The sequence below is a fragment of the Polypterus senegalus genome, chromosome 12 (assembly GCF_016835505.1).
Source record: "Polypterus senegalus isolate Bchr_013 chromosome 12, ASM1683550v1, whole genome shotgun sequence".
Lineage (NCBI taxonomy): Eukaryota > Metazoa > Chordata > Cladistia > Polypteriformes > Polypteridae > Polypterus > Polypterus senegalus.
Window position 1 is genome coordinate 95,617,031 of NC_053165.1, and position 15,104 is coordinate 95,632,134.

A 15,104-nucleotide genomic window follows, 5' to 3' on the forward strand; every position below is an offset into this window, starting at 1 on the left:
AAACATCCACTGAGTTTCTTCTTGTCATTATGGATTGTTTGACTCTAAAAGATGAATTTTCAAGGCCCCTATTTGTTATAAACTGCTAAATGCTATTAGAAATTTGTGTGGCCTTCATCAGATATGACCTTAAAGGAGAGAGAGAGAGAGAGGTTAGGGGCAGGCGCTGATAGAGCACATTGCTGCACCCACCACATGACAGACCAACTCAGGATCCCAGATTGGGACTCGAGTGCAGCCATGCAGCAGGTGACACCTCAGCACCACACTAGTTCAGATGGAATGGAACCAGTGTGTGAGGTTTTGTTTTTTTTATGGTGGCAGGAGTGCCAATTCTGCCAGCAACCCCTGCAGGTTGGAGGGCCTATGTGCTGGGCTGGATGCAGATTAACGTCATACCCAGGACAGAGCAATTGCAGGTTAAGGGCCTATGCTCAAGGGTCCAACAAAGTAGAGTCACTTTTGGCATTTACAGGATTTACAAGACATTTAATTGTTACGAGTTATTTACGGTAGCTTTGAAAGGTTTGCTTCGTCAATGGACTGTTTCACATTTTATTAAGTTGCCTTTTAGAAGCTATTTTTTTCCTGATTGACATACTTTTTTTACCACTGATAAAAATCCAGACCCTATTCTAATTGAGGGTATGTGGTTAAATTCAGATTTGGGGTCCCATCCAGTATTTAAAGAAAATTATGGAAAAACCGCACTGTCCAGATGTGTAGATGTATGGTCACACTATGATCTATGGCTGTATTTGGTACCAAAAGAGTGTCTCCTAAAAATCGACTGATACACTTTGAATACATTTAGGATCTGTTTATTATTCAGAATACATTTTAAAAGATCAATTTTCACTGTGTTAGGCGTCACAATGGTGCAGTGTTTAGCACTTCTGCCACTTACCATGAGTCTTCTCTCGAAACATGGCACAGTCACTGTCTATATGGAGCTGCACGTTCTCCACTTGACTGTGTAGGTTCCCATGGCTCCAAAATTAGCTTGTTGTAAGTAAGCACGCCGTGCCACAGACCGGCACACAGTCCAGTGGTGCCAACAGCCTTGGATTCAATAATGCCAGGATAGGGTCTGGCCCTTTGCCACCCTGAATTTGGTTGAGCACTTTTGAGAATAATGCGTTCTAAAATGTATGGAAGAAGGACTATAGAGCTTTTATTAAAAAGAAAAACAGCAAAAAATGGTTTAACACTTTAGGATTCCCCAATTTTAAAAACGGTACAACATTCATCCAAGCAGGATAAATTCCTTTTTATTGCCACTGACATGACCATAAATCCCTCTGCATAGTAAAATGCGCTACTACAATTAGTGTGTGTTTAGAGTTGTCAACTCAAATCATGCATCATATCGGGCTGCTTGTGACCTCCTGTCACCTTGGTTAAATGTGCCAAGTACAGAGAAAGTAAAAATACCAGTGATGCTATATTAAACAATATGAATGTCACGATCTGTCTGCTTCAGTCAGTGTTAGGGACGTGCTCACCACGAGTGTCTATCGGAGGGGCTTTCCCCTTCATTTGCCTGACCTTGAAAAATGTGCAGTTTCTGTTGCTCCTTATTACTGCAAAATGAAACTGTGAGATATGTTAATGTGCATTTTAAAACGTTTATGCTGCAGTGAAGTGTAGGTGGCTGGCTGTAAAGAAGGCAATCATTTCACAGTCAGCGGTACCCCACACAAAATCTGCTCAAACCTGAACAGAAGTCCTGCACACAGCATTTAGCCCGTACTTTCATGTCAAAGATAAAATATTTCACCTTTGTATGCATTATGGTGACAGTTATTTCATTTTTCAGTACCTACTTTATCAGTTCTTTTTATTTTTGCTAGTTTTGAATTTTGTTCGGAATGTAATAATATACTCCAATCTGTGGAAACAATTAGTAGAACATTTTATAATAACAGGGGTAGCAGTATATGCAGCAGTATACTTCCTTTGAGCCATATGGAAGACAACGGTTAAGACTCTCATCTATATTAACACGTGTCCACACACTGATTTGAGATGCAGGAAAGAGCAAATCTGGATCATTTTGACTGCAAATGTCAATCTGACGTGGGAGCAGGAAATTTTATCAAAACCAGTCCTCCAAGAGCTTTATGGACTATCCATCCATCTATTATTCAACCCGCTATATCCTAACTACAGGGTCACCAGGGTCTGCTGGAGCCAATCCCAGCCAACACAGGGTGCAAGGCAGGAAACAAACCCCGGGCAGGGCGCTAGCCCACCACAGTTTATGGATTATTATGCACAGAAATGCAATTGTATTGGCAAAATGACTCCAAGTGCACAAACAGTGATCTGTTGAGCAGCAATAAAAAACGTACGTAGTCAGATAGGTCATCCTTCACCGCGTTTCCAACAAATAGACAAGGAGACATGTGACACACACTAAAAAGTCTAATGGCTTGTTTTCTGTAGTTATGGGCTATGTTGTTGGATGCATTTTCCTGACATGGTTTAGGTCTACAAATTCCCATAACAGTAAACTCTTAAAAATACAAAGCATTTCTGAGTTGTTCCCTAGAATTTATGGGGAAGTATTGCTATTATGAGATTGTGAAATATAATCAGCATTGTGATCGCTGCTTCATATGTCCAAGAATCCTGTGTGGATTTTGCACTTTCATTGTATGTTTGCATTGTTGTTTCTCTTGGTACTCTAATTTTCCTCCCATATCCCAAAGATGTGTCTCTATACTGGTCCACAGGGGATGTGTCATTTGATATGGATGGCATTCTGCTCAGGGTTCATACTTGAAATGGAAGTGAGTGGGTTCAGTAAATGGATGGGGCAAATCATACAGCATCTTTGGATGCCAGGGGTGCCCAACTCCAGTCCTGGAGGGCCGCAGGTTTTCATTCAAACCACATACATACACATATATATATATATATACGTGGGGGCCACCTTCCTGGTTGCTCTGGGGGCCACGGGTTGAGGGCATGGAAACCCCACCCCGCCAGGAGGCGCCCCAATGCCTTGGGGACCTGTTACCTCAGCACTTCCACCACACCAGAAAGTGCTGAGGGGGAAGATTTGGAAGGACACCCGGAGAGCTGCCGGGAGAACAGCCGGCATTTCCGCCACGCTGGGGCGTGGCCAACAAGGGAATGCCGGGAATCACCTGGCGCTCATCCGGGAGACTATAAAAGTGGTGGTATTTAATAACATGTCCACCTGTCTGTGTCCGGGCCGCGTCCACAATACATACATATTATATGTACATACATAAATATATAATATACACACACACACACACACACATACATACATATGGAAGAGAAGGTCTGTGATACGGTTTGCATATTAGCAGTTGGAGATCCACAAAGGGAGAAAATGAATCACGTATCATAAAGTAGTTTTTATTCCTGAGCTTTCAACCCCTACCAGGGGTCTTCATCAGAGGATAATGCTTAGACTTACAAGAATCAAAGGCAATATATAGCAATACCTTTGGGGTGGCTAGGTCCGTGTGGGGGGGTGAGGTTGTTGGGAGTAAAGTCTTGTTTATTAAGAATAAGTTCTTCTTAAGTTTGTATATGCTGGATTTATGTCCAAGTGTCTGTTGATGGCGTTCTCATTTGATAACCAGGATTCAGCCAGCTCTCTAGCACTTTTATTATTGGCTTTAAATTTTACTTGTACATCGTCCCAATTAAATGTATGTCCTGTTGATTTAGTATGCTTATATATATCTCCATATATCATGTACAGTAAGTAATTCTATTGTAATCTATGCATACTACAGTATTACTACACCTACAACTACAATAATATAAGCATTGTTTCTTTATCTGGAATAACCGAGTACTCAGAAAGTTTGAAATCAACCAGTGTCAAAGAGGCCCTCAATATATAAAGGGGGATTCTGGGGCTGTTATATATACCAGAATTCCAAAAGTTTCTGCTCCCAAGGACATAATTCTTCTGATTCTCACTGAAACAAAGCTTGGATTAATTAAATGCTTAATAACTGGCTGTCACTTAAATATTTGGCAGACAATTCTACTGGCAACACCACCTGCACAGTGTTGTGTGCCGATACCCAGACAGGATACTGCCAGCTGAATGCACACAGAGCTGTGAGAACGGAAGATTACCATCTGGCTGGAAGACTAAGGACGGACACTTTTGAATAATTCTGTATGTAGATACCCTAATGTGAGGCATTGAACACAAAAAAGGTTTATAGGAGGTTTCAACTTTGAAGGAGGACTTCAAAATCTTGTTTGGCTGCTGGGTGGTAGGGAATGGATTTGTCTAGATTCTTAAAGTGAATCTCTCCAGTTGATGATGTCTATTCTGTACAAATTTCATGTCACACACATCAAGTTCACTATGGCCTTCATGCCTCTCCCAGATTAAAAAGGGTAAATTCATACCAGAGATGAAGAACAACTCTCAGAAGATTATCTAATCGATCACATGATTAGACAAGTGTCTCTTTTTATAGCATAATACCTGATAAACAAAAACTATTTTCTGTTGTAAACACCACTGCAAGGTACTTTGCATGTACAGAGTGACATTAAAATAGTTTACACACATTTGAGTACAAGTAGGATAAGTACTTGGGAACTTTTGTGTTCCTAACAATACAGGTAAATAATGATGCTTCAGACTGATCAATATAAAAGTGGAAAAATAAGTCGGTCATTTATGATGTCATATTCACTCCAAAGAACACCAATGAATATCACAGTAGATGTAGTATAAGTGGACACTTAAAACTGCAGAATCTACAACAGGAAAAAGCATTCAGGTATGAGCAGGTCCGTTTATGACCTTTTTATTATTTTTTAGAATACAATCAGAGCAGATCCATTTCTTTAATTTTGAAAAAATTAAGAAATAGGGTACATAGGACTTTATTGGTATGTTTGCCACTAAGACAAGCATTTAATGCACACGTTATTCAGGTACACAGAAGTCAAGATACGACTGGCCCCAACCACGTGAAACACCATGTCAACCACTGGAAAGGCAAGTTGATACATTATAATAGTAAAACAATCATGTACATATATATTTATATATAAAACAGGGTGGGCGACCCCTTGGCCTGGTCCAGCCACTCAGGTCCCCAACAATGAGGATCCTACGAGCTGGATCAACCTTGAGGAAATGCGCCACATGGCCATAGTGCCATAACTGACGCTCCCTCACAATGCAGGTAATGTGTCTCATTCAGGACTCCATGAGCAACCGCTCACTCGACACAAAGTCAAACCAATGGTACCCAAGGATTTTCCAGAAAGACACAGTACCAAAGGAGTCCAGTCTTCATCTCAGGTCACTGGATAGCGTTCATGTCTCACAACCATATAGCAAGACAAGAAACACCAGGGGCCTCATGTATAACGCCGTGCGTAGAACTCACACTATAACATGGCGTAAGCACAAAAGCCAAAATGTGCTTATGCACAGAAAAATCCAGATGCAGGAATCTGTGCGTACTCCAACTTCCACGTTCTACGCTACATAAATCTCGATCAGCGTGAAAAGTAACGCTCGTGCACACGCTTTATGTAACTCCTCCCAGAATTACGCCTCTTTGAATATGCAAATCAATATAAATCGCCCTTAAGCTCAGCCTTCTGTGAAAAGACAATGGGAAAAGCACGGGGGAAAATATAACAATTTCAGCGAATACCAAGTGGAGGCAAAGGAAAAACATACTATTTGTTTAATTAAACCACAAAAGGAAGTTGATCGAGTGACATAGCGTGTTGGAGAAACTTGAAAGCTCAGATATCAGTCGCCGTGAAAAGGCGAGTCGTAGCCTACAGTCTCAGTGTCATATGAAAGCTTTTTAGGGTACAGAGAAAAAAAAGACACACAGTGGGGAAAAAAAAGCACAAAATGTCAACTTCAATCTCGAAATTTCCACTTTAATCATGTAGCTTATTTTGTCATTAAAGTAGAACATCATAAACGTCATCTTAAAATCATTTAATTAACCAGTTTCTCAAATCATACCGTAATTAAAGTAGCACGTTAAATGCTGTTTTGTATTTGATCTTCTATGTGCTCTATGTGCGTGAATCACTACGTGCTTCTTAAACCGACTCTCTTCCTCCGACTGTACACAGAATCCATTACATTCGTGATATTACAGCTCTCTGAATAACTAAAATACTGAGATGTATACGTGATATCATTTTCATGATGATAAGAGTTAAAGCACGTTATTAAACATGGGTTTTACAGCGCAGCGATTGTGCACGACCATCGATGAAATTATTTATTGTTTAGGGGCGGCTCTAGGCTTGTGGTGGCCCTGGGCAGAAAAAGAATCGGTGGCTCCTTCGCCCGCCAATGTCAGTGAGGTAGCTTATGCACGGCGGATGGCCACGTCCTTTGCAGACACTGCACAGCCGCTTCATGCTCATGACAAGCATTTAACTTTTGTCGAAATTTGCCGGTGCGTTTTTAGCCGTGTCGTTATTTTCTCTTTCTGTTTTATATTCAATATATATTGGCGTGGCCACCCATGCACATCTTGCTTTTCTTTCTCCAAGTAACCGATTGCCACACAATCAGCTCTGTAATAGATGTTAAGTCATCTGTAAACTTAGAGCACTGATTCTTTTAAAAGTTTAAGGAACATTGAACTATCTTCGTAGTATATGTTTAATTATTCTATCCTTCACGCCAGTCCCTGTGAAGGATACAGATTATTTAAATGAAGTTAAAGTTTTACCTATATAATATAATAAACATATTTTGCTGCATTTCATCTTAAAAGTGATATTGTCATCATATGTAAATACGCGCTTTATAAAGTGGCGCAGGTTGTGCGATATTATAACTGTAGTGCAAGTTTACAGTGGGGTGATTGTACTTATAAGTCCTAACCGTTCTACAAGGAGCAGTGATTGAGTGTGTTTATAGTTCTTGGGATGAAACCGTTTCTGAACTGCGAGGTCCGTACAGGAAAGGCTTTAAAACGTTTTGCCGTGGCTGAGGTAGCGTGTGCTTGATTCTGTATCCCGATAATTCTCTTTCCAATCAGCTGCTGCTGTGATTCACACTCAGATACAGTGATATAAATACTCCGAGTGGTGCAGTGAGAGTAATATGGAAAAAGATGATCCGCTGTGGCAACTCCTAACGGGAGGAGCTGAAAGAAGAAGAAGGTGCAGTGAGAGTAACAACGCTAAAGCAGTTATGGTATTTGGAATACTATGGCTATTCCTTGGACTATTATATTGTTACATGTTAATTACAATCAGATGCATTACACTAATAAACGATATGCGGTTAGTTTCAGTGTACTGTATTTATAAAGCCGCGTCAGCAAAGTAAGGTGTAACCACACGGGAACAGTAGCATTGCTTTGACGCTGGGTGCCGCCAGTCTGCAAAACCGAGCGGAGAACTTGCGTACGACAAGGTATGAGGTACCGTGGAAAAGTGCGTGGCTTTACGCCAAGTGTAGGTTTTATACATCGGGATTTGAACGTGGAAAAGTTCTTACGCAACATTTCTGTGTGTACGCACCGTTTATACATGAGGCCCCAGGACTCTAAAGACTTGGACCTTCGTCCTTTTGCATAGATATCGAGCCACACACCCCTTCCAGTGACCTCATTACCCTTCACACTCTCCTAAACCGTCTACCGACTTCATAGGAAGAGTCACCAGAGACATGAACGTCACTGACAAGGTAAGTAAAATCACAACTATGTAGGACCCAAAATAGGTTGAGACCCATAGTTTAAGAACTTTGATGTTTCAGCAGCGCTTCTAGCTAGGGGACACAGTGCTAAGGTAATGAATCTTTAGCTGAAACTGAAAGTGGGAATCTCCAGTGTTGGTAGGTAGATTATTGTAGAGTTTCGGGACCCTATAGCTACAGTAAATGCCTTCCCTTCTTGGATCTCTATTCTCTGATCCAGCTGTCATTATGAAACAATTTATGAGATACAGTAGAAGTCCACCGTCACCTCTGGTTGCATTGCTCTTGCCTCTAAAAGGCTGTATGCTCCTTGGTTATTCTCTCACGTGGGTGTTGGTCCAAGAGATTATGATATCCTAATAGCGCGAGTTTTCCACATTCGACTTATACAACCGGCATTACAAAATACTGGAAATAATACCGTAAAATCAATCCCCAACTTATCCGCGGGAGAACTTAAACACGAGTATATATTGTATCTTTTACTGGGTTACTAACCCATCAGGACATTAGCAGATGAAGACTTCCTGTTCAGTCCAGCAAACAAGCCTTAAAACCTAAAAATGAGGCAAGTCAGCAGCAGCAGCAGCAGCAGTAGCAGTTTCAAGACATTCTCCTGTTTAGTGTTCTACCTTCATCCAGGTCTTATACATCATAATTCTTTCAGTGGAAGTAAAGGGATTCTGGCCAGGCTGGAGAAAATGGATTCATGGAATTCAGGACATTTAAAGGTTTACTCATTACTTACCTGCTATTATCTGCACACAGCTATTAATTTGGGAAAATGAAAATTGTCGTTGGGGCTTTGCTTTAATAGTAGAATAGGTATTGGCAGTTTTGAAGACGTGCTGAAAACATCATGCTGATGACAAAAAGTGCAGGACTACCTAAAATGCTCACCAACAAAGAAAATGACAAAGGCTTCACCATGAATGAGCAGACTTTCAAAGAACACCTTCATTGGATTAAGAAGAATGGACTCTTTAAATTACAGAGACAGCGCTCTCCCAGGTATACTGACGCGAGGCTTGTTGTATGGACTGGGACTGTAAGAACAAACATCTCTGTTCCAATATAATTCAAATTTATATGAAAAAAAGTCTTAATCCTTATTCAAAGGCAAACGCTTGCATTCAACTGTAAAAGAATTTTTTTCTTCTTTAACCTCATAATAATTCCCCATCAATTAAATATATCCATCCATCCATTATCCAACCCGCTACAGCCTAACTACAGGGTGACGGGGGTCTGCTGGAGCCAATCCCAGCCAACACAGGGCACAAGGCAGGAAACAAACCCTGAGCAGGGTGCAAGCCCACTGCAGGTTCAATATATTTTAATTTTAACTTATTTTTATTATGAATTTTCAAACCCTACGCTTTGCAGAACTTTACAACCCTAGTATGGACATTGATTTGAATTGTTCATGTTGTGTATTTTCTTCTACTTTTGTCTTGTCTTTTTGGTTTCTCTGCAAATACACATAAATAATGATTAAATTAAACTTTAAATACCACTTCACTGAAACTCACCATGTTTACTGCGATCATCAAGTGAATCATTATTGGTTTAGTTCCCTGAACCCAAACAAAGGTTACCTGGCAAGACAACCAGGTTGTAGTAATTGTGCAGCCCTTTCAGGCATAAGATGAGGTGGCCATCTTCTGGCCCCTGCTAAGGTGTTGAAGCCGAGGTAGCCAGTCTTGGCCATATTGCTGTTAGATTTGTGTAACCCTTTCAAAAGCAGACATCTGGTAATTCCCAGTTGGAGGGCAGCTCTTGATGTTGGTATTCTGAAGTGTAGCCCTTTCAGGGGAAGTGACCCATGGACAGTAGCAGAACTTTGGTCTCTGCTAAAATATTCTTGCTTTTTATTTGATCTGTAACCTGGCAGGAGCAGTGACAGGCCCTTGGCCACCTTTGTGTTGGGTGAATGTCAAATATGTGGGTACAGCAGGGTGTACATGTAAATCATGGCTATTAATTTAGGCATTTCTAGTATGAACCTGTCCAACAATATAAAAAGAACCTAATTGGTTAAAGTACGTACCTGTCATGAACACTATTACATGACAAAACAGGCAGCACCTTTGCTTGAGCCATTCTAGGTGTTCACGGGTTCAAAGTTAAAGGGTTTCTACTGTATTACATAGTTTGTCTAATGGTTTACTGCACGTTTATCAAAACAGATCTTTGTTCAGAGGTTGTTTTCACTACTAACAAAAAGGCCACCATCTTATTATTTAGTTCATACAGTAAACCTCTTGAAGTTTATCAGCATGTAGCAGTCAGGTGCCGCTTAGATTCACGTCGTGATTCTAGAGATGGCGATTTATTCATTCATTTTTTTGGTGGAGATTCCAGGGATGCACCCAGCCTTGGTCCCAACCGCACGCACTCACAAGCAAAGACAAAAAAGCCACCAGTAATAAAACAGCAAATAAAGAATGGATTAAACAATGAAAACGACGATGCCACCCCAGTCCCTTTACGGTGATGTACAATAAACACAAAAACGAGCCACAAAAATAAACACTCACTATAAAGTCCACAGACACGGCAACGGATGAAATGCAATGGTGGAGGTAGATAGCCCAGAGATCAGCATGTTGAATGGTAATGTAAAGATAGTCCTACCAGTATTTCTTGATGAGATGAAGACAGGTGAATGGGATCAGGAGTACTCCTTTCTTCACAGGATGACAACAACGTCTCGGACGGTCCTCATGTGCAGGAAGACACCCGATAGACCATAGCCCACAACAAGAGACAATCCAGGACAAAACAAGAATCCACAGGTGTCAGAACAGAAAGGTAGACAGACAGGAACTTCAGACACAAAATACTTCTCCTGTTTGGTAGCACTGGCCTCCTTGTACCCAACAGCCCCTGCACCCTAAGTAGATAACCAATAAGAGCCACTGCAGGGACTGCTGGGAGTTGAAGTTTCAATCCCCAGTAACACCGCTACAAGCAGTTTCACTACTCAGTTGAATACATTTAGCTTGTATGCCTTATGCCTAACATCCCTTCATTTTTTAGGACAAAAAAAAAAACACTGTGGCATTGAAGTTCAGAAGGAAGCTTATTTTTGAAAAAGTCAGTTACTTTTGCAGGAAAGCAGCTATATATTCATTTCATCATTAGCAAGTTAGTTTTTCTATTGTTGTTACTCTTAAAGAAGCCACAATCAAAGTATTTGAATATGGCTATCATTATTATGATTAATAATATCCATCCATCCATTATCCAACCCGCTATATCCTCACATAGGGTCACGGGGGTCTGCTGGAGCCAATCCCAGCCAACACAGGGCGCAATAATTATAATGATAATACTATAAAAGTCATTTTTGATAAAAAGATGCAGCACTGAGTTGTCTGCTTAGGCCTACGTCCACATGTTCCCAAGTGCTATGCAGGTTTGAGAGTTTCCAAGCACATCTCAAAGCCAGATTAACTCATTGCAGGCTCTAAACGGACCCAGTGTGAACAAGTTTGGACAGCAGACTGACCTTCTACCCAGGGTCAATTCCTCTCTTGCTACTGATGCGGTTCTAATCTGGCACCCCAAGCCACCTAAAGAAAAATAGCAATACGAGAAATGATAATGGCTGGCTAAAGATACTAAAAAGTACAGCTGCAGTCTGCCTTTCTTTGTGAAGATATGACTGTTAGACTAACTGAAAATAATATCTGGAGCATTAAACACTTAAAAATCGGAGAAATCCACTTTTTTTTACTAAAATTTTATTGAAAGTATCACAAGGTATCCAGTCCTTCCAAAGTCATCCACAATAATAGATTATTCTAAGAAAATGTGCATGTTCAAAAAGACAATTCTGTAAACAACATGGGCTTTTATGTTATGAGCACAACATTTCTATACAAAACACTTTTAAAGTCTCTTTCCAGAACAGTTTTATAGACCCATTATATGAACATCAGGGATTATTATCCAGTGCAACTTGCATAATTACCTATTTTCGGTAATAAGACATTTTTCACTGCTTCAGATTCATGCCACTGACTTTGGCTGCAAGGCCTTCAATTTTAGCACATTAAGTCAGATGAAAGACAGATCTAAAAAGAGGCCCAGCTTTCTCATGAACCTGCTGCTGCTGCTGGAGCCAGGACTCCAAACACACAACTCTGCATTTAAATTAGCACCCTGAAATGTAAAGATCCTTTTCAAACAGATCCCCTTTACAGTTCCAGGGCATCCATTCAGCTTCGCTAAGACAGTTCAACAGCAATAACTCCATGCTGTTATGTATAAAAGGAAGTAGTCAAATAGTAAATGTTGGACCTTATTTGAATTGTTCTATTCATTTAGAAATCAAATATAGCTTGACAGTAGAACAGCCATACAAAAGACAATAACCAACAACAAGAATGGGATTTTTTTTTTTTTTTTACAGCATGCTTCTGGAAAATGTTCAGAATAAAATGTAGCTATTTTTCATAAAATAATAATAGTTAATGTACTGCGTTTTTATTAATTGCATGGTTTTCCAGAAGACCACCTAGTTTTGTCCTGCTCTTACAAAAGAAAAATGCCTAGAAAACAGGCACGTGCATTTTTTTTTTGTAGTGTGAACATTTTCTGGGCCTTATTTGTTGATCCCCTTATTAATGAACTGCTAGGTTTCCTGCTTTGTCTGTTACATTTTCTATTGGACCCCTTCTCAACTGAATCTCCTTTCAAGCTGCTTAAAATTTACTGCTATTTAAGGCAAACCAGTATAGTTTGGTAGGCTGGGTATAGGTATTGATTGAGAATTTTAAATTCTGTGGTTATTATTTTATATTATCTCTTCATTCGAATATATATATTATATATATATTTTTTAATGTCTGTATTTATCAGTATGGAGAATGCCAATTGACAGATTTCTTTTCAGTACACCAACTGTAACCTACAATCAAACTTGCAGAAAAGAGATTTTAATACAATGATGTGTTTAATATTGTATATCTCTTTGAGACAGGTTGAGAAGCTCAGCAATGGAAGATCACCTCAAAGTGGGACCACCACTTCTCTAGGCATACAGGAACAAGTTGAAGTGCTGTCTCTGGTCATGTACTTAGGATGCCTACTGGGCACCTCCCTTGGCAGGAGTACAAGGCACAGTCCACTGAGAGAGCAGCTAGTTGGTAGACCCAAGACACACTGGAAGCATTAGATCTCTGATCTTGCTTGGTAGCATCTAGGAATTCTCCAGGAGATGTTGGAAGACGTCATTGAGGACAGTATGCTCTTGCTACTGTAAACCTCATCATGACAGGCAGAATAAAATGACTATTTTTTTATGAATGGGTGTCCAGCTGGCAAGAGATTCCCAGGAGTAATAACAATACAGGTGATGGTTATGGCTCACAGGAAATCTCCTGTCAAGCCAGAGAGAGCACCAGACTAGCAGTAAGTGCTCCACCAGATACCAGTGTAGAAGTGCAGGACTGACAGTATGACTTGCATGTGCCCTTTGAGAGCAACAGGCAGGGCTATCAGTATATAAAGAAAGAGAGACAGAGTGAATCCAAAGAGAGAAAGTCAGAGGTGACAACGCCTCCTATCTGACTGAGAGCACGCTGTCCCAGAAAGGAAGTATGAGACCATTCGGTCATTCAGTAGGTGCCAATATCTAGGTTGCCGACTTGGAGACCTAATTCTTTAAGGCTAACAGATGGCTCAAGATGCAGAGACACTAGAAGCTGCTAGGAAGAATTCTAATCTGGTGTCCCTGCAAAAAGCAGAAAGCCTCTCTGACCCTAGAAGTGGTTCATTGGCTTGGTCTGTAGTGAATTTGAGAGGGGATGTAAAGTGACCACCATGCCAGTGGCCACTTGAGTGCAGAGTCTTGTTAAAAGCACAACTGCCATTATGTAGAAAACGGAGGGTTTGTGGACATAAAGAGGCTAAAGTTAAAGGATGTGTGTGATGTGGTACTTATGCGGGAAAGTAGGTGATCCACCTCACCTAATAGATGGGGATCAGACCTATTAAGATAGGCCCAGAGGTTTTCTGTTCTCCCTTACCATGGTTTATTTTGTTTATATACATTATAGTACTGTATAAAAATAACTAAGGTTGCTGAATTGACCATCTGTCAATTTCAAGTGACTATGAACATCATCAGGGTTGTCGTTTGCAGTCCAGCTGACACATACCACTCAGTCATCATAGTTTATACTTGAAACATTTACATGTAGATTCACAGATTTCCACATAAGCAGGATATGCTAATTTATTTTATCATCTACAACATTAATCCACAGGAGCTGAGAAGTCTGGAACAAAAATATAACACAAAACATCTCTGTTTTGGTTTATGTCTGTTCCTTCACCCACTACAATGTCCAATTAAGTATGCATAATGTTTCCACCTCCTGATTTCTTTCAGATGGAAAGAGACACTTTTAAATTGCATTTCTGACAAATTATTTAATTGCAGAGATGGATAAACTTGATTTGAATTCTGCTGGAAGATATGTCTTTACTGATGAACTATGTAGCATTTCTGCAATTGTGTCAATTAAATTGAAGAATGCATGGAAACTGCTACGGAGATGAGAAAAATGTAAAGTCGTGTGAAAAAATGGAAGGATCATGTGGGCCAAGTGCACAGTGCTAACTGTAAAAAAAAAAAAAAGTGCTATATTAGTTCACAAATGACTAAAGTGGCCATGATCTTCTGTTATCAAATGTTTCATTGAAGTCTGTATATCACCAAGATCATTGGAGGAACAGCCCTCTTGGTATATAAAGTATTACGTGAAGCTTTATTTTGTGTGTAACCAGTTAGATTTTAGTTTTTAACAATGTTAGAATTTTCCAAAGGTTTGAATGAAACATCAGATTATAACCTCAATAAGTGGTTATAATATAATTATTTGTTTTAGGAAATGGAGGATACCATTATGGTAATTCCTTAATCAGTCCAGCTAATACAAAAAAAAAAAAAAAAAACCTCACCAATATGGCAAAAAATACATTGGAAACTGTCCATTTACATTTGTGCTTAACTACAGCAAACTATGCTCAAAGTCACTCTTTTCATGGCACCTCTTCTCACATGGTGGGTGGCTGGAAGACACACTAAAAGGCACTCTGATTGTTCTGTCGCAGGTCTTCCACCCCAAAAGTCTTCACTTTATTTGGAATCTTCCTTCACCACATTTTAGAAGCAAGTTGATCAAAACCAAAGTACCTGCAAATAAAAAAAATAGAAACATTTAATATTGTAGCAAAAACATCAGAAAGCCAGTGTGTGTTCAATTATGTCTCACTCGCAGTGTCTTAAAAATTGATTTGAGTCTTACTTAACAGGTAGAAAATTCTTTGTTAGTTGTAGTAATTGTACTTCAAAGACACGATATTCTATATGGTGTTC

The 15,104-nt window shown here is 39.9% G+C and overlaps 1 protein-coding gene across 5 annotated transcripts in view; it reads right to left on the reverse strand.

Moving 5' to 3' along the window:
• Positions 1 to 12,323: 12,323 nt before the first annotated feature.
• LOC120541397 (kelch-like protein 25) overlaps positions 12,324 to 15,104 on the reverse strand; it is a 67,641-nt gene continuing 64,860 nt past the window's right edge. For all 5 annotated transcript variants that reach the window (XM_039772985.1, XM_039772980.1, XM_039772986.1 and 2 more), the window contains one exon: positions 12,324 to 14,921. The gene's annotated coding sequence lies outside the window, so the exon portion shown is untranslated. The remainder of the gene's footprint in view (positions 14,922 to 15,104) is intronic.